Source organism: Glycine max, chromosome 3 (genome assembly GCF_000004515.6).
Source record: "Glycine max cultivar Williams 82 chromosome 3, Glycine_max_v4.0, whole genome shotgun sequence".
In the NCBI taxonomy this organism is placed as follows: Eukaryota; Viridiplantae; Streptophyta; class Magnoliopsida; order Fabales; family Fabaceae; genus Glycine; species Glycine max.
In genome coordinates this window covers 6812929-6829872 of record NC_016090.4, presented here as the reverse complement: position 1 = coordinate 6829872, position 16944 = coordinate 6812929, and the positions used below count along the sequence as shown (strand labels likewise).

Sequence of the window (16944 nt, the reverse complement as noted above, 5' to 3'; positions counted from 1 at the left end):
TTGAGCTGTGTATATATTCTTTGTGCAGGATGGGGTTGACTGTATTTGTCTATGGGTTATTCAATGAATAAAAATAATATCACCTATGCAATTCCCATCAAATATTGAAATTTTAATTCACGAAATATATACAAGCTCAATAGTCAATATATACTGTGACAATATTATAATAATCTCATGAGTTTAATTTTCAGTTAACATATTCACACTGTCAAATAATTAGAAATTACTTTAAATATGATTTTTTAAATGATTATTATAAAACTCACTAATTTTACACACGTTAATTTATAATTAGATAATAATGCAAAAAATGTTTACACTCTTAAAACTTTCTAATTAAATTACAATCTCATTGTTACATATATACTTATGTGATAGTAAAACTTACACGAATGAACATTCATTCATATTTTTCCATAAGACATTAACACTACCCTACGACTATACATAACTATGTCTACATGAATCATAAATTTATGGTCACACCCCTTGCTCCATTTACATTAACACGGGGTGATGCTGAAGTTTTATCCACTCTTGAGGATCCATGCTTGGTTGGGTCATATTTTTCACCATCACCCCAAAGGGCATAAGCTTCTTCTCCATAGACGGTGGCGATGAAGCATGCTGCCACCAATTACTTCAAAAACTGAACACCGCTGCTGCCGCCATAGAAGGCACCCCTTGAGTTGGTCACTGGGAATGAGTCTACAAAGCTGAGTTTCTGCCAAGAGGCCTGTTAGGGGGGCACCTAATAGGCCAGCCACAGCGTGTGTGGAACACTCCAAGGGTGTCATCCACCTGTGAAATGTAAATTCACAAAATGATAAGGAAATACCTAGAAATTATGAATTCAATATTTTTTTTATTGGTCAATGTTAATATTAGTTGTTAGTGGGGAATTGGAATGCACTAGTATTTTTCCTTCAACCCTTAACATTATCTTTTCAACCACCAAGTTAACTTTTTTGTAAATTTAAAGTAAGTGTAATTGTAACAAAAATAAAGTGTTATTAAAAAGAAATTTACTAAATTGATCTCTTACTCATTTGACTGTTCAAGCTATGCAGTTCGACTTTATGCAGATTCTCTCTCACACACTAACACAAATATAAGCATGTATTATGAAAAGTAGTGTATATTTTTTTTTCAGGATTATTCTTTGCTTTCTAGATTTTTGAAGTGAAAATTTTATGTAATTAAAAAGCGTTATACATGTATTTGTTATTTAAACAATTAACATAAACATATTAAATTAAAATTAAAAATAACAATAAAATACAATTTTTGGGTTGCAGAAATAAATGATTAAATTACTTTAAGTAGTAAAGATAATATGTCATTATTGGAAAGCGTGAAAAATTATATATTTCAAATGTTTTTTTAATGGAAATGTAATTGATAATATCAAGAGTATGTTTGAAATTTTTTTAATGATAAGACAGCGATAACTTAGGATCAATTATGTAAATAACCAGCATTAGATTAATAATATCGTTGGAGTCTAAAAGGTAATCTGACCGATAAGGCAAATGGATGAAATCTATTTCCAGTAAATAAGATGATAACGATGTTTGAAGATATTTTTGTTCAAAATGAAGATTTTTTTTTACCTGAAATGGAGAATTATTATACAACTACCACTTCATTAAAAATAAATAAATTAAGCCTATATATGTTTTTATCATTAATAAATATTAGATTTATTTATTTATTAATAAATTTTTGTTTATCATTGAGTCCTTAATAAAATAACACTTTTATTTTTAGTTTTTGATATTTTGTTTTAGTCTTAATAAATTAATGAATTTTGTATTTATTTTTTAATAAATTAACAAATTTTATTTTAATTTCAACATATAATAAATAGACAAAAATTATCGTGAACTAAACTCAAAATTCGTTATTTATCGGGAACTAAAACTAAGTATCAAAAATAAAAAATAAAATTATTATTTTATTAAAAACTCAACACAAAACAAAAATTTATTAAAAAATAAAAAAAAAATTCATATATTTATGAGAAATAAAAACATATTTAAGCAAATAAATTATATCACTATATCACTATATCACTTGAGTAAAAACCTTGAATTCCAGTTATTTTTTAGGACTCTACTTTTGAAACAGAAATCACAAGACACGAGAATTAATTCATCGATCTTCTACGTTGATCTTTTATATCAAAAGCAACTCTAATTACCTTTCGTGGGGGAAAAGTGTTAATCAACAGATTACATGTGAATTTGTCCATTTCTTGGCTAACTTTCTAATATTGTTGAATGAGAATTAATCAAACAAGCGAAACAAAAGCAACTCAGACCTAAAGTTATACAGGAATATCATCGAAAGAGAATTAATGAAACAAGCATAGCAAAAACGACCCAAACCTAAAACTCCACGAATATCGCGAGTTTGCAGCACGCTTTTTAAAGTCTTTTTAAGTATATTTATTAATAGTATATGTATTGACTGTATAAAAGAAATTTACATTGTCACTTGATCAATCATAAATTGTCATATCATAGACTTTTAAAATAACTATGCTAAAAATTATTATATTAACAATATTTAAAAATTAACTCAAATATTTTTTTTTATCAAATAAAACTGACTTATATTCTATTGTTCTTCTCTATCTGTCATTTTTACCTTTTTTTTTTCTTTTTCTTTTCTATTTCCCATTTTTCTCTTTCTTCCACCTGATTTACCACAAAAAAGGGGGTGAACTTTAGTATTTAATTTATATTCATTAAATAAAGTTGACGCACAAAATAGATGAAAATGTTATTATAAAATTATACTCACTTTCTTTCGTCTTGTTTTATTCTTATCTCTTTTTTTTTTCATTATATCATTTAGCACTTTTTCTTTTATTTTTTTCTTTTCACTCCAATCCACCCAAAATGAAGTGAATGCTTTATATTCTCCTAATGGGAAAAGAGCCTTGTTAATGAAATCTTTGATAAGGTGGAATGAAAAAAGATAAAAGTGAGAAAAAATGAATATTTTGAATTAAAGTAAAAAATAAAAATATGATTTTTTACTGTTCATTTGATTTTTTTTTCTCTTTTGTCAGTAACAAACTGATCCTTAGCTTATTGTGAATTGAAAATTAAGTTGAAAAGTACGGTGTTTTGACCAAGAGAAAGAAAACCCTACGTTCTATAGAAGGCTTGACTTCTTGTGGAGGATCATCATAGAATGCTCCCTGAAAGCATCCCCATTACAATAGCCGCCCAAGATTGCACCAGACCTGCAATTTGCATTCCCATCATCACACTTGTATTAATTAATTGTCAACAACTGCCAATTAATTATGCTACAACTAATTAAACCTTATAAGTGATGATGGTAACTATATATGTACTTTAAATATTTTAAGTCCATGTATCATTAAATTTTTAATCATTCAAAATCTTTTGTTAGATTTTGATCATGTCACTGTATAGACTTTGGTATAATTTGTTTATAATTACGTGTGACATATATTAGTAATATTATATCAGCAATTATTTTGAAATAAAATGTTACATGACATGGTTATGTAAGTCAAGCACATAATTATTTTAGAAAAACAAATTTACAAAATCAAAAATAGTAATCTTTAAATTAAAAGATTAAAATCAAATGGGATTATATTTAAGTAAATTAAAAATATACTTTAGTTAGAAATAAAATTCTGACATGCCAAAAAAAGATCAGGCAATTTTTTTTTGTGTGCATATATAAAATATAGATGAAATGTTGTTTATATGATTTTACAACTTTAAATAAATTTTAATCAATATAATTTGGAGTGTGAAATAGAATATATTATTAGAACTACTCTTCATTTTTAAATTCGAATTTTTTTCATTTCCTTCTTTTGATCTTGTTACTTTGCCATCATGATGTACTTTTAGTTATAACTCATTAGGATCATCAAACTAAGAAATTACTTAAATTTTATCTACTTATTAAATAATTTACTACTACAGAAGTAGAATTCAACATCGATTAAAAATGGTATTTTACGTCGGTTAACGATCGTCGTTGTCTCTGATGACGTAAAAAATTATGCCGATTTCAACGACGGTTATCCAAAACCGTCATAGATATTCTACAATTCTAAAACGGACTGTCAGACAGTCCCGTCTTAAAACTTACAAAAGACTACGACGGTCATGGGGGTAGCACCGTCGTAGGCTTAATCGTACTCTACGACGGTGTGCTCCCAGAGACCGTCGCAGTCTTTGCTATATTCTATGATGGTTGTCTTCAAGGGACCGTCGTAGAATGAACTTAATACTACTACGGTATTTTATAGGTGACCGTCGTAGTTAGTTGTATATTCTACGACGGTTGTCTCCGAGGGACCGTCGTATATTAGCATTGAAAGAGAGGACAATGACAAACAGCATACTCAAAAAACATTAACTTCATAGCTGAAGAAGAGCTGTGTACTAAAGAACTCTTAGAATTCTAAAAGTCTCCATTTCAATCATTCAAGCATTAATCTAGTGCAGAAAGCCAAGGATGGTAACTCAAATGCAATCGATTTGGGCTGCCCCATGGGATTACCTAAAATTATTCAAAGACGGGCATCTTTAGGCCCAGTAAGGAATACCTAGGGCCCAACATACAATTCAGACAGGGGTGTGCAAGGACATAGAGCATCAGATCAGTCAGCAAAAAAAGTCCACCACCACTACCACATTCCCAAGAGAAACAGGGGAGCACAAAAGCTTCCTTATCAATAGTATAACAAAAGACAGGAAGAAGGGACATGGTTTCAATGTAGCCAGCCATTTAGTCACATGTACAAATGCCCAAAAAAAAAAAAGTATATCGCTTACAATCTTGGTGCTGGTAGAAGTGTAGAAGATGAACAAGTACACAATAATAGGGAGATTATCCCAACTCAAGTGGGAAAAGCATTATATGCAAAGATGAAAATAAAAAAAAATCATATAGGGGAGAATCCCCAATTTCCACCTTTAGGACAAGGTTGAACTTCAAGGAAATTGAATTGATGTAACCCAAGACAAAGAAAAAAATTATAGAAGAATAAAAGAGAGATGATGCAAAGCAATTGAAGCAGTTACAAAAAATAGTTGCATGATTAAGAGTAGCTACAAAATTGACTGTGGTTAGCATTGCATGAATAAGGGCTTAGCTAAAATAATAGGACAGAATAGAAGAGGTTTCATTCTGAATTATTAGCATTTGAGGAACAGGAACTAAGTAGCAACACAGTTGTATAAGGGGAAACCTTTGGAAGGTGAATTCTCTCTTTTATTCTGTTTTCCATTCTGTGCATATTACAGAAATGTTCTTGCTTTTTCTCTATTCTGTTTTCTAATCTCTCTATCCAAAATCTCAAACTAAATTGTTGGGTTTGTAAGATACCTAACTCAAAAGAAAAGTTTAAACAGTTAATTGCACTCAAATAATTTTGAATATTCAATACCTCAAATGCCTTTTTGAGGAATTTCTGCATGAACATTAACACAATGTTTTCAAATATCTTCGTTTTCCCTGCCTCGGGCATCAAATGTTTTGGTGAAATTCATATGGCTCTTGCTGAACATGTGAGTTGAGCGAGTTTCATTTTTCATTTTGTGGATTTCATTCCCAAAGTAGTGGGATCAATAAGAATTTCAAGCAATGAAGGAAAACGTGTTTTCAAAGAGTGTTAGTGAATGGATTCATATTGTAAGATTGAAATTGGAATATCTGATCCTTATTAAGATTCTAGGAGGTATGACTCAATGTTTTTAACTCTGTGTTAGGGCGAAAGCATAGCCAGAGTGGATCCTCTATGTAAGTATACTATATGCTACATTGCAATGTCATGGTGGTTACTTATGATTCAGATGTATTTACCATGTGATGAAGTTATGTAACTTCTAGAAGTATTTTTGTGAACGCAATACTTGTTTGCAGCAGAGATTAAGGCCTTAGTTGAGGCATTTACTTTTGCTGCAACATTTCTATTTGCGCATTTTATTTTCTGGCCTAAGTTTACTTTGTTTTTCATATATGATTTTGTTTTCTCAAAATACAATTTTCAGGGATTTGGAGGCCACAGTTTGCACTGCTGAAAACAGGAAAAGTCAGGGCCTTTCTGTTACCAACATCAATTTCGAAGTGCAACAACCCTTGTGGGAAAATAGTGAGCTCTCCCTTTTTCAGCACCTTCTGATAAACAATGTTACATGAAGATATGAATTCAGCAAGGATCTGACCTTGAAGCACAATGAGTACTTAATTGGCACCGGGATGAGTGTGGTGTGGGATAACACCACTAGGACCAACGTCCAACCTTACTGCATATACTTCAAGGCCATTGAGACCTGGATAACGCAACTTTCCTCATCTCTCCATTGAGGCCATTGATACATGGGATCTAGCCACAAAAGTTGGGGTCACAGCAACATTCATTATGTTTATGACATTTGCAGCTTCAGCTATAACCCAGTGTACACAAAGTCATCAATGTTCTATTATCAGGTGGCTTGCAGGGGTAGCCTGCAGGTGTGTCTGCACCTTTCAGGAACCAAACTCCTAATTAATGGAGCACTAGAAGAAGCAGTTTGGCCTAAGAAAAAAAATGGTGTGTTGGCTTGTAACCATGTGCTGATTTTAGTTCTACAAGCTCTGATCAAAACTAGTTACATTTCATTTTGTTAGGGATGGACAATGATGTTTTATATAGTTACTTCGATCCTGCGACATTTGCACCACACACAAGCAAAACAAAGCAATTTCAAATAAACAAAATTCAAATCTAAAAACAACATTAATATTAGAACCATGTGAACGTGAATAGAGAACTCTGTAATCAACATTCAACAGCCACAGATACAAAGGAAAGAAACTTTATTAAGATGTGAAAACCAGAAAATTAATTGAAGGAAAACGTACTTCTTGGTTACTGTTATATCGGGTAACAAAGTCAAATGAATATGGGGTAACAAAGTCAAATCAATGCAAATGCATAAAGACTAATCGCAAAAATAACTTGGACCCATAAATAAGAAACTAATGGTGGGTGTTGGAAGTTTGAACCATGAAGCTTCAATCTTTGGTTGGAGGCTTATCAAAGATCGATTGTCGACTAAGTAAATAAAATCAAATCACAACACTAATAACATTGATTGTGCGATTATTATTATTAACAAATTGAAGGATGACATGTCTAAGGAGTACTCAACAGGGAAAATATTGAGTCTATGGATATTATGAAATTCGTTACGGAGATTGGAACTTAGAACTTCGAACTTACGAAGACAATATTAAGAATAACAAATCAAAAACTGAGGGAAACTTGAGTGGCCGATGGGAAGGTAGTCACATGGCCACACAAGTAGACACAAAGATAAAGACTAGTGTAGTACTGTCAATGAATGGAGAGTGGCGTGGGAAGTTGCTTTCCTCGCAACATTTGTCTTTATCCTTCGTACTATTTTTGCTTATACCCCCGCCATGAATGATGCATAAAAAATGAATTGAAAGGCAACAAAAGTTGGTACAATCCCTACTACTACCCACACCATGAATGATATGACATGCATGATGCATGTGTTACATCTGCTCTCATCCTGGCCAACTAAAAAAATTAACAGCCAATTTTAATTGAAAAACAACAAAATCAGATATAATTAAGGAATTACATTCAACTCTTTCCATCGGTACTCATAACATTTCATACAAACTAGTGAAACTACCAAAATCTTTCATCATTAGGCCAATTTGAAAATAAATGAATTTAGTTATGTAATTCAAATAAAACTTTTATAAAGAAGATATTTATATATAATTTAGTCTCCAGCTTATTCAATTACAGAGACTACTAATGATAAAGACAATAAATCTGAAGCTCAAATTAAACATCAGGGGATTGATGAAGTTCAGTGTACTAACTTAGACCAAACAATGCTCAATGAAAGTGATAATCTGGCATAGGATGACACCACTGATGAAGGATGGCAGGAGGTTGTTTCCAAAGGTCGTTCACTCGCTGGCCACAAGTCAGCTTCATCAACGAGGCCCACATAAACCCCACTGAAATGCAAAAAAAAAAAACATTTAACAGCTTCAGATTACATAAAAAGATAAACAAAAATTAGAGTTTCTCTCACAAAACACACAATGTATCTTACCTTATGGAACCAGCTTTGTCCATACAATGTGCATACAAACATTAAACACTACAATGTTATAAACCTTACCTTATATAGGACGCAGCTTTAAGACGATGTAGACCACCACCAGCAACTAACGGCCTGAGACGACAAGGAAGCAAAATCATCAAATGAATGAAGGAATATAAGACATGCAAATGAAGGTATACACAAACAAGACCTAAATGCAGCCTTACCTTTATCGGCGGTGGCTGCAAACTGAACAAGACGCAACGTAGACGATGGTGTTTGTCGGAGACGATGGTCTATGTACCTAGCTAGGGCGCCAAAGTAAGAGTAATTGAGTCGAAATTTCGAGCAAAGAAGTGATAGGGCACACCAAAGTAAGAGAAAGTAACAAGCACGTGCCAGCCATGTGATACCATTTCGGATACAATGACGGGTCTTAGCAAAGACCATCTTTGAATGACAACAACATCGAACATCAGGGGACCGCCACGTGTCTCTACAAAACATACACCGACGACTCTTCGAATAAGACCGTCTTTGTATTTTAACGCCTTAAATCACGTTGTCTCCACGTGAAACCACCAACAATACGAAGACGGTTCTTGGGGAAAGACTGCCTTTGTATCTAAATGACGAAGATGTTGACGTGTTTCTACCTTAACAATACAAAGAGGGGTATCTGGATAAGACCGTCTTTGTATTTTAACGCCTCAAATCATGTGGCCTACACGTGAAACCACCAACAATCCAAAGACGAGTATCTGGATAAGACCGTCTTTGTATTTTAAATCCTCAAATCACGTGGCTGCCACATGAAAGTACTAACAAAAACAAAGACGGTCTCACTAGACCACCATATTTGTATACTCAATGGCCCACTCACATGTTTGGCACGTGTTACCATTAACGATACAAAGACGGTTTTTTCCACAAAACCGTTTTTATAAGTTAGCCACCTAAATACGAATTGCCACAACGACTGCATGTCTACGACGAGTAGCGGCAAAACGACGTCGTTCTCATGCCCTTAATTACAAACATGCCATCGATTCACCTTCTACGACGGTTGTATGAAACCGTCGTCGAATGCCTGGCGTAGAAAGCTGCTTTTGTAGTAGTGTTTATAATTATTGTTTTTAAATGAGTACTTATTTAAAAATTATTCATTTTAAGTTTAAATAAACGATTCCAATCATCATGCCCTGAACAGCTCCAATCACCAAAGTCTTACAAAAAAAATTACATCAAGAGAAGTCCATAAAAGGAAACTAGTGGCAGCACAAATGTTAGTGTCGAGCACAACAATGGAAGAGGCAATGTTAACTGCATATGGTGCTCCACTGTTGAACCCTGACCACGCCATCCATAGCAACCCTGCATGATGCAATCCTACCCCGCAAGGGCATTGGATAGAAAACTCCAAGTAGATTGGGCTAGAGATGCAAGAGAAGGCCCTAGGATTCTTATGAGCCTTAGAGTAGATTTCGAACCCATGGGCTAAGTACGAGCCCACTTATCTTTTTAAATATTAGATTAAGGTTTCATTATTTTTGGGTCTTGTATTTAGGGCTCCATAATGTAGGTAGGGTACCCTAGAAATATAGGAAGTTTAGTATGTTGAAGTAAGGTAAGGTCTGAAAACTCATTTCCTGGGCATCTTCCCATGAAGAAACATGGTTCCTCACCAACTCAATGAGTGGTGCTACAAGTATAGAAAAATATGGGGCAAACCTTTTGTAAAAGTTTGTTAAGTCATGGAAGCCCCAAATTTTTCTTACACTTGGTGGAGCGGGCCACTCGAGAATGACCTTTATTCTCTTAGGGTTCATGGGAATCCCTTGATCACAATTTAAAAAATTAAGAAAAGTAAAGCAATAGAACATACATTTTTCTGTATTTTCATGTTGATTATTCCTACCAAAAAGTATGACAAACCTAAGGTGTCCCATATGAGTACCTAAGTTTGTATTGAAACAAAAAATAAGAACAAACCTACCTAATGAGTCCCTATGTACACAAATCATGAAGATGTTGGATGCACGAGTGATTTTACAAAAGAGTGTTGCACCACCCAAAGCATTCATCATACCACCTATTTTAGGGATTTGGTGCCTAATAATACCTATTTTGGGCACCAACAAAGCACAAGGATTTAAGCTCTTGTGAACCAAACCCTCATCCAACAACTCCTTTACTTGAGGAATAAACTCAAGCCTAAGAGGTGTGGCAATGCTAACAAGTGTCTTTTTACAAAGGAGAAAATGTGGAGGTTATTTAAGAGGGGAAATTTCTTTAATATTTGTCTTTATTTCAAAATGTCTTTCCTTCTTAGCTAACCTCTTGGAGGAGACACTTACCTCCTTACACTCCTCCTTAACCATTAAAGGTTTTCCTTCTTCTTGGGGGTAGATTTCTTCACTAGATTCTTCCCCTTTTGCTTCTTTACTTTCACTAGAGGAAGGTGAAGTAGTAGCCTCATCTTGGCTACTATAAATGTCTTGGCCCCTCATAATCATGGTTTTCTTGGTGGGGCATTGAGAAGTAATGTGCCCTCTTCCAAGACATTTAAAGCACTTTATGGAGCTAGTCTTCTCTTGCATACTAGCCTTAAGGGGTTTCTTTTCTATTGTCTTCCCCTTATCATCTTTGGGCTTAGAAGGTGTCACCCCGAAGATGCCTTGACCTTGGTCTTTCTTTGGATAAGAGTGAGAGCCATAAGATTTTGAAGTAGACTTCCTTTTAAGTTGTTGCTCTACACTTATTTTCCAATCTAAGTTAGCCTCTACATTGTCCTTCCCATGAAAGTATGGGAGGTTAATGTTAGCCTCTTGAGGCTTTCTTTCCTTTTCTCTCATATGGGAGTGAGATCTAAGATGTGACCTATGCCTTCCTTCATAATAGTCACGAAGTTCTTCACTTAGGCTCTTGCAAGAGTTATGACTACTATAGGAGGCATGTTTTTCTTTTCTTAACTCTTTTAGCATTTTCCTTCTTTCTTCTTCCCTTATTTTCTCTTTTTCATCTTGACTTATTTCTTCCACTCTTTTTTTTCCTTTTTCTTTTCTTTCTTGTTTTTCTTTCCACAACTTAAGGGATCTCAACTCATCTAATATCTTATACAAGGGGTCCTTAGTATTAGAACCCTCACCATTAATACTAGATGAAGAATGAAGACTCATGGTGGTTTCTAAGTTGTGGTTCTTTCTTGTTGGGGGTTTGAAAACAAAAGGTAAAATAAACTATGGTTGAAACTAGCCAAAATAAACACTAAAAGAGGTGTGAAAGATAAGGTAAAAAATAATTGGTAAAAGACAAGCTATCTAGGCGGTTTGACAATGGAGGGTAAAGGAAAGAAGCTATGAAAGTAAGCAAGAAATTAAAGTGCAAGAAATGCAAACTAGGCGGATCCTAAGAGTGTTTGAATGACCTCATTTAAGGTTCCCAACAAAACACTCACTATCCTTAGGAAAAATTGCCTAAAATTATTACACACAAATGGAAGTAGGGTGACCTATTGGAGGCTCCCAACTTACTTCCAATGAAAGGCCTTTTTGTCATAAAATTTGAAAGCAAAACAAATTGCCAATTACAAAATTACAAAAAAAAAAGAGTCCTCAATTGTGGTGGCTATTCTCTCTTTAGTGTTTCACTCAATTTGGAGTGCTTCTTAGTACAATAGCTCTTAAGGTGGTTGGCCCCTTGCTTCTTGACTCAAATTCTTTAAGACATGGCACCAATCCTCTTTTCCAATTCCCTATATGGCAACTCAAAAGCAAGGAAACAAAGAGACAAGCAATAACCAAAGACCAAAAAAAATGAAATGAAAGTTAAACCAATAGAGTTTTAACAAGACAAATTTCCAAGGATTATTCAACAATTAAAGCAATGAAAAACACAAAAAAACAAGCTAGGACTCAAAGAGAAACCTAGAATGGCTCTAGAGTAGAGTAGAAAAACTAAAAAAAAAAAAAGACTCAAGAAACCTTTAGTTTTGGCACTTGTTTTCACAATAGTTTTCAATTGAAATTTCAGAACTAGGATTGGTATAAAATAGGCACCAATTATAGAGCAAATTTTGAGCCAAAACAACAAGCTCACTTTCCTTTCAATTTTTTTTCCTGGACACTTATTTTTCTGCCAACTTGTGCGATTTTTCTTATTTTTTCCTTTAATCCAAATCGCTTGGTTCTTTTTTTATAATTTTGGTCCAGATGTCTAGAAAATTCAGTAAAACTTTCAGCTCAAAAAATGTAGTGACCAATTCCCAGTAATTTATACAAGTTCGTATGTTCAAGCTACCAGCACCAGCAATTTCAACCTAGAAATCAAGAGTAGTGTTTATGTTGCTTAAGGCTTGGATAGTTACAATTTGTGTTTGCTTATGCTCAATTATCTTGAATAACACAATTCAAGAGAGCTTAAGACTTATTTTGATTCACAAATCCAGCCACAACTCAGCACCACAACTCAACTTCATCATAGGCATCATGTAGGAAACTTAGAAAACAAAAAAAAGTTCAAAAACAAGACTACTTCTAGGAATTGATTTAGAACATGTTATGAACTAAATAACATGCATGAATTAGACTCAAAATTCAAAAGATAGGCTAAGAATGACAAGAATACATGAACAAATGTATCTAGAATTCAATCAACAAAATAAAAATTCAACACAAACTTAGAACATAATGTGACAATTACTATGACTAAACATGACTCTAAGACAACATGGATTAAGTGATTTACACTTAGATTTTGGTGTTTTTTTTTCTAATCAATATTTTGGAAGAAAATTTAGATCTAAAGGTTCAGCACAAGAATATTATGAATGAAAAATGATAGAACCTAAAATCAACACAAAAAACACGATTCAAGAGTAGATCTACAAAATTTGAATCATAGAAATGCAAGAACAAGTGTAGATCTAAGATTTAATCAGTTTATTTTTTTGAATCTACTCTAAACAGCACCAAACCACAAGACAATGGAGGATATACAAGGATAATAAGATGAAGAACAAGGAATTAAAGAGAATTCACTGAACAAAAAGATAGAGGAAGCAAAAGAACATCACCTAGATGAAGATGCTCTTGATACCACATGGTGTAAGCTCCATTGGAGCTTGTAGGCCTAGGATCTTCTTCATCAATGGATTCCTTTGCTTCTTGGAAGATAAATGGCAGCGGAATGGAGAAGGAAGAGAGAGAGGAGACGCCACTTCAAGGAGAAGATGAGTCTAGAAAAAGCTCACCATCATAGGAGGCCATGGATAAGAGCTTGGAGGAAGAAGGAGATGAATGAAGGGAGAGGGAGAGAAGAGCACGAAATTTTGTGCTCTAAATGAGCTTTGAAATCTGAATTTTAATATTCAAATGATCAAAGTTAAAAAAAATGCACACACATGACCTCTATTTATAGCCTAAGTGTCACACAAAATTGGAGGAAAAATTGAATTTCAATTCAAATTTCACTTGAATTTGAAATTGAATTTGTGGAGCCAAACTTTGGAGCCAAAATTTCACTAATTATGATTAGTGAATTTTAGCTATGGTTCAGCCCACTAATCCAAGATCAATTCCAAGATTCTCCACTAAGTGTGCTTAGGTGTCATGAGGCATGTAAAGCATGAAGGACATGCACAAAGTGTGACTATATGATGTGGCAATGGGGTGTAGTAAGCAAATGCTCACCTCCCCCTCTAAAATTTAATTGGATTGGGCTTCTACCAATTCAATTAAACTTATTTCCCAACACACATCAAATATTCACTTAGTGCATGTGAAATTACAAAACTACCCCTAATACAAAAACTAGTCTAAGTGCCCTAAAATACAAGGGCTGAAAAATCCTATATTTCTAGGATACCCTACCTACATTATGGAGCCCTAAATACAAGGCCCAAAAATAATTAAACCTTAATCTAATATTTACAAAGATAAGTGGGTTCGTACTTAGTCCATGGGCCCGAAATCTACCCTAAGGCTCATAAGAACCCTAGGGCCTTCTCTTGCATCTCTAGCCCAATCTACTTGGAGTTTTCTATCTAATGCCCTTGCGGGGTAGGATTGCATCATTACACCCGCAAGCATCAGCAGCACGTTGTTCGATGGGAACCTCTCCCTGTCACTCTTCAACCTTGTCCCAACCTAATCAAAACATGCTTAATTACTTTTAGAATTTTTTTTCCAAGTAAATTCTTATAAGAGTAGTGCTATATATGCTTAAAGTTTAGAGTATTAATCAATTTGGTTTTTTTAATGCTATAGCCTATAAAAAAAATGATAGATTTAGTCAATTTAATTTTAAAATTATCTCTACCACTCAAATTAGTCTATATAATTGTAATGCTTAAACATGAATTTATTTCTTTGTAATTTTTCAATTGTGATCTCTACAAGGTTTTTTTAAATTAGTTTTGTAAATGTATGTTTTTTTCAATTTAATTTCTAATTATAGGAATTAAAAATAAAAATTAAAATTTTAAAGAGATTAAAACTAAAAAAAAACTTATATAAACTAAAAATGAAAGAAAAAAATTATAGGAACAAAATTGAAAAACCAAGAATGTAAAAAAAAGTAAATTAATAATATTTAAGCCTAGGCTAATAGTTAACAAAGCAACTTTTTTTTCTCAGCAAAAAATTAAGTTTACATTTAGGAATGCCAAAAAATAATCAAATGTAATTTCAAGTACTAAATTATTAATTTCCATAATGTCAAGCACATCCAAATCAACCAATAGTGCCAATATCACTTGACCAAATTAACGTTTTTCTCAATAGAAAACATTGATACATCTCTGTTAACATGCTAACTCGTAGTGTGTGTCTACAAAAGCCATCCACACCTTAATGTTCATTCTTCCCAGCACTGATCCCGCCAACAAGATCATCATGATAGCCGCAAAAGTGAACCAAAAATACACAAGAGAAGCCATGGAAAACAACAATTCAGAGGCCGCGCTTTCAACTACACCATTGTTAAAATGGTGCGTGCTTTGGGGCACTTTGGCGCGGTGCTCTTCCCTAGAAAGGGAAGGAGTTTGTTATTGAATGATATTTGATAACAAACAAGCACCTAACATATTAGGTGCGAAGACTTAATGGGCCATGAAAGCAGAGTTCACGGCCCATTTCTTCTTCACCATTCTGGCCTAGAGGATTACCAGGCTCGATCTTCTGTTAGCTGCCATGCGTTCCCCTTTGTTTAGCCAATAAGGGGATGTAGGGAGGTGCTATTGGTATGCTGTGGAGGTGGCCATGGATTGCACAAGTTTTGAATTGTAGGAACTTCTCGGTTTTGAATCAAGCTTTTAACTCACTAGTGTATATATATGTTCATTTTATGGGACTAGAGTTTGTGAATATTTGTGTCTTGTATCTTTTTGCTTGGGTGGGTTGGTATACTTATATGTCTTTCAATCTTTGTCTTTAGTACTAGTTGAAAAGCATGAATATCCTGAATTTGTTTGGATAAGTTTTTTCATAAGAATTTATAGGAAAAAATATAAGAAAATAAATAAATTAATATATTCAAAAGCTGAAATTAACTCATGCATATAAGTTAATTTGTAACAAAACTTTGATGCAAAGATATCCGGTGAAAATATTTAATAATTGGAGGAAATATTTTATTTGGATTGGTGGAATGAAAATATACATATATGAATTTAATTTTAATATATTTTTTGTCACTCCTATTTTTCTCTATTATGATTTTGGTCTCTATGCTTTTAAAATTTAGTTTTTAGTGTCATAGTTTTATTTAAATAATTAAAGCAAAAAATAAAATAAAAAAAATATAACAGAATTGGAATTTCATTATGCAACTATATCCATTTTTTTTGTTTTATTCATTGTAATTTTTGTCTAAAAATAAATATATCAATTTTTTCATCTAAAATCGCATTATATTTTTATTTTATTCCTCATAATTTTTGTTTTAAAAATATTCCTATAAGTTTTTTGTCATTAGTTCTTACCATTAAAAATTGTTAATGGTTATTGACGTCACACGTGTTATACCAACAAATGATGACATACAAAAGACTCATGTTAGTAAAAAAAATGTCATATACCATGAGTATAGCATCAATAAAATCAATCGCATAAAAGGAAAAAATGTTGCATTAACCGAGGGACTAGAAAAATTAAATGGACCAAAATAAAAATGATATAATTTATTGGACTAAAAAAATGAAATATACTTTATGGAAACTAAAAAATATAATTTAAATATAGTGGCTTATTATTGAGACATGGATTTGTTTGGGAAAGTTTTTTCATAAGAATTTATAGTAGAAAAATATAAGAAATAAACAAATAAATATCTTTTTTTTACTAAATAATACTTATCTTATTTCATTATGAATCAAATGCTCAATATAAGGAATTATATGATCAATAGAGTAGAAATTAGAGAACAATAGAGCCACCATTGCTAACTCATGAGCAACTTCATTAGTTTGTCTCTTAATAAATCTTATTCTATAGGATGGATGAATAACTAAAATCTTTCTACCCTCATCAACAATATTTCTCAATTATGTCAGATCCTCACATGCAATATTTATTTTGTCAACTACCATTTTACAGTCTAATTCAAATACTACATGATTAACATTCATTGTAGCTATGAAACAAAGAGTTGTTAATAGACCTCATACTTCACATTCTTGAACATTTGTGCATGGTTGTCTCCACGATGTCATTGCTGAAATCAATATCCCTTGATCATCACAAACACATAAATCAGATCCAATGGTATTACAAATTATATGGAAGCTAAAATCCACATTGCATTT

The 16944-nt window shown here is 32.9% G+C and overlaps 2 pseudogenes; both read right to left on the bottom strand.

The window, feature by feature from the left end:
- Positions 1–2: 2 nt before the first annotated feature.
- Positions 3–15333, bottom strand: LOC100794950 (ammonium transporter 2-like; annotated as a pseudogene).
- Positions 6022–8591, bottom strand: LOC113001225 (auxin-binding protein ABP19b-like; annotated as a pseudogene).
- Positions 15334–16944: the final 1611 nt, after the last annotated feature.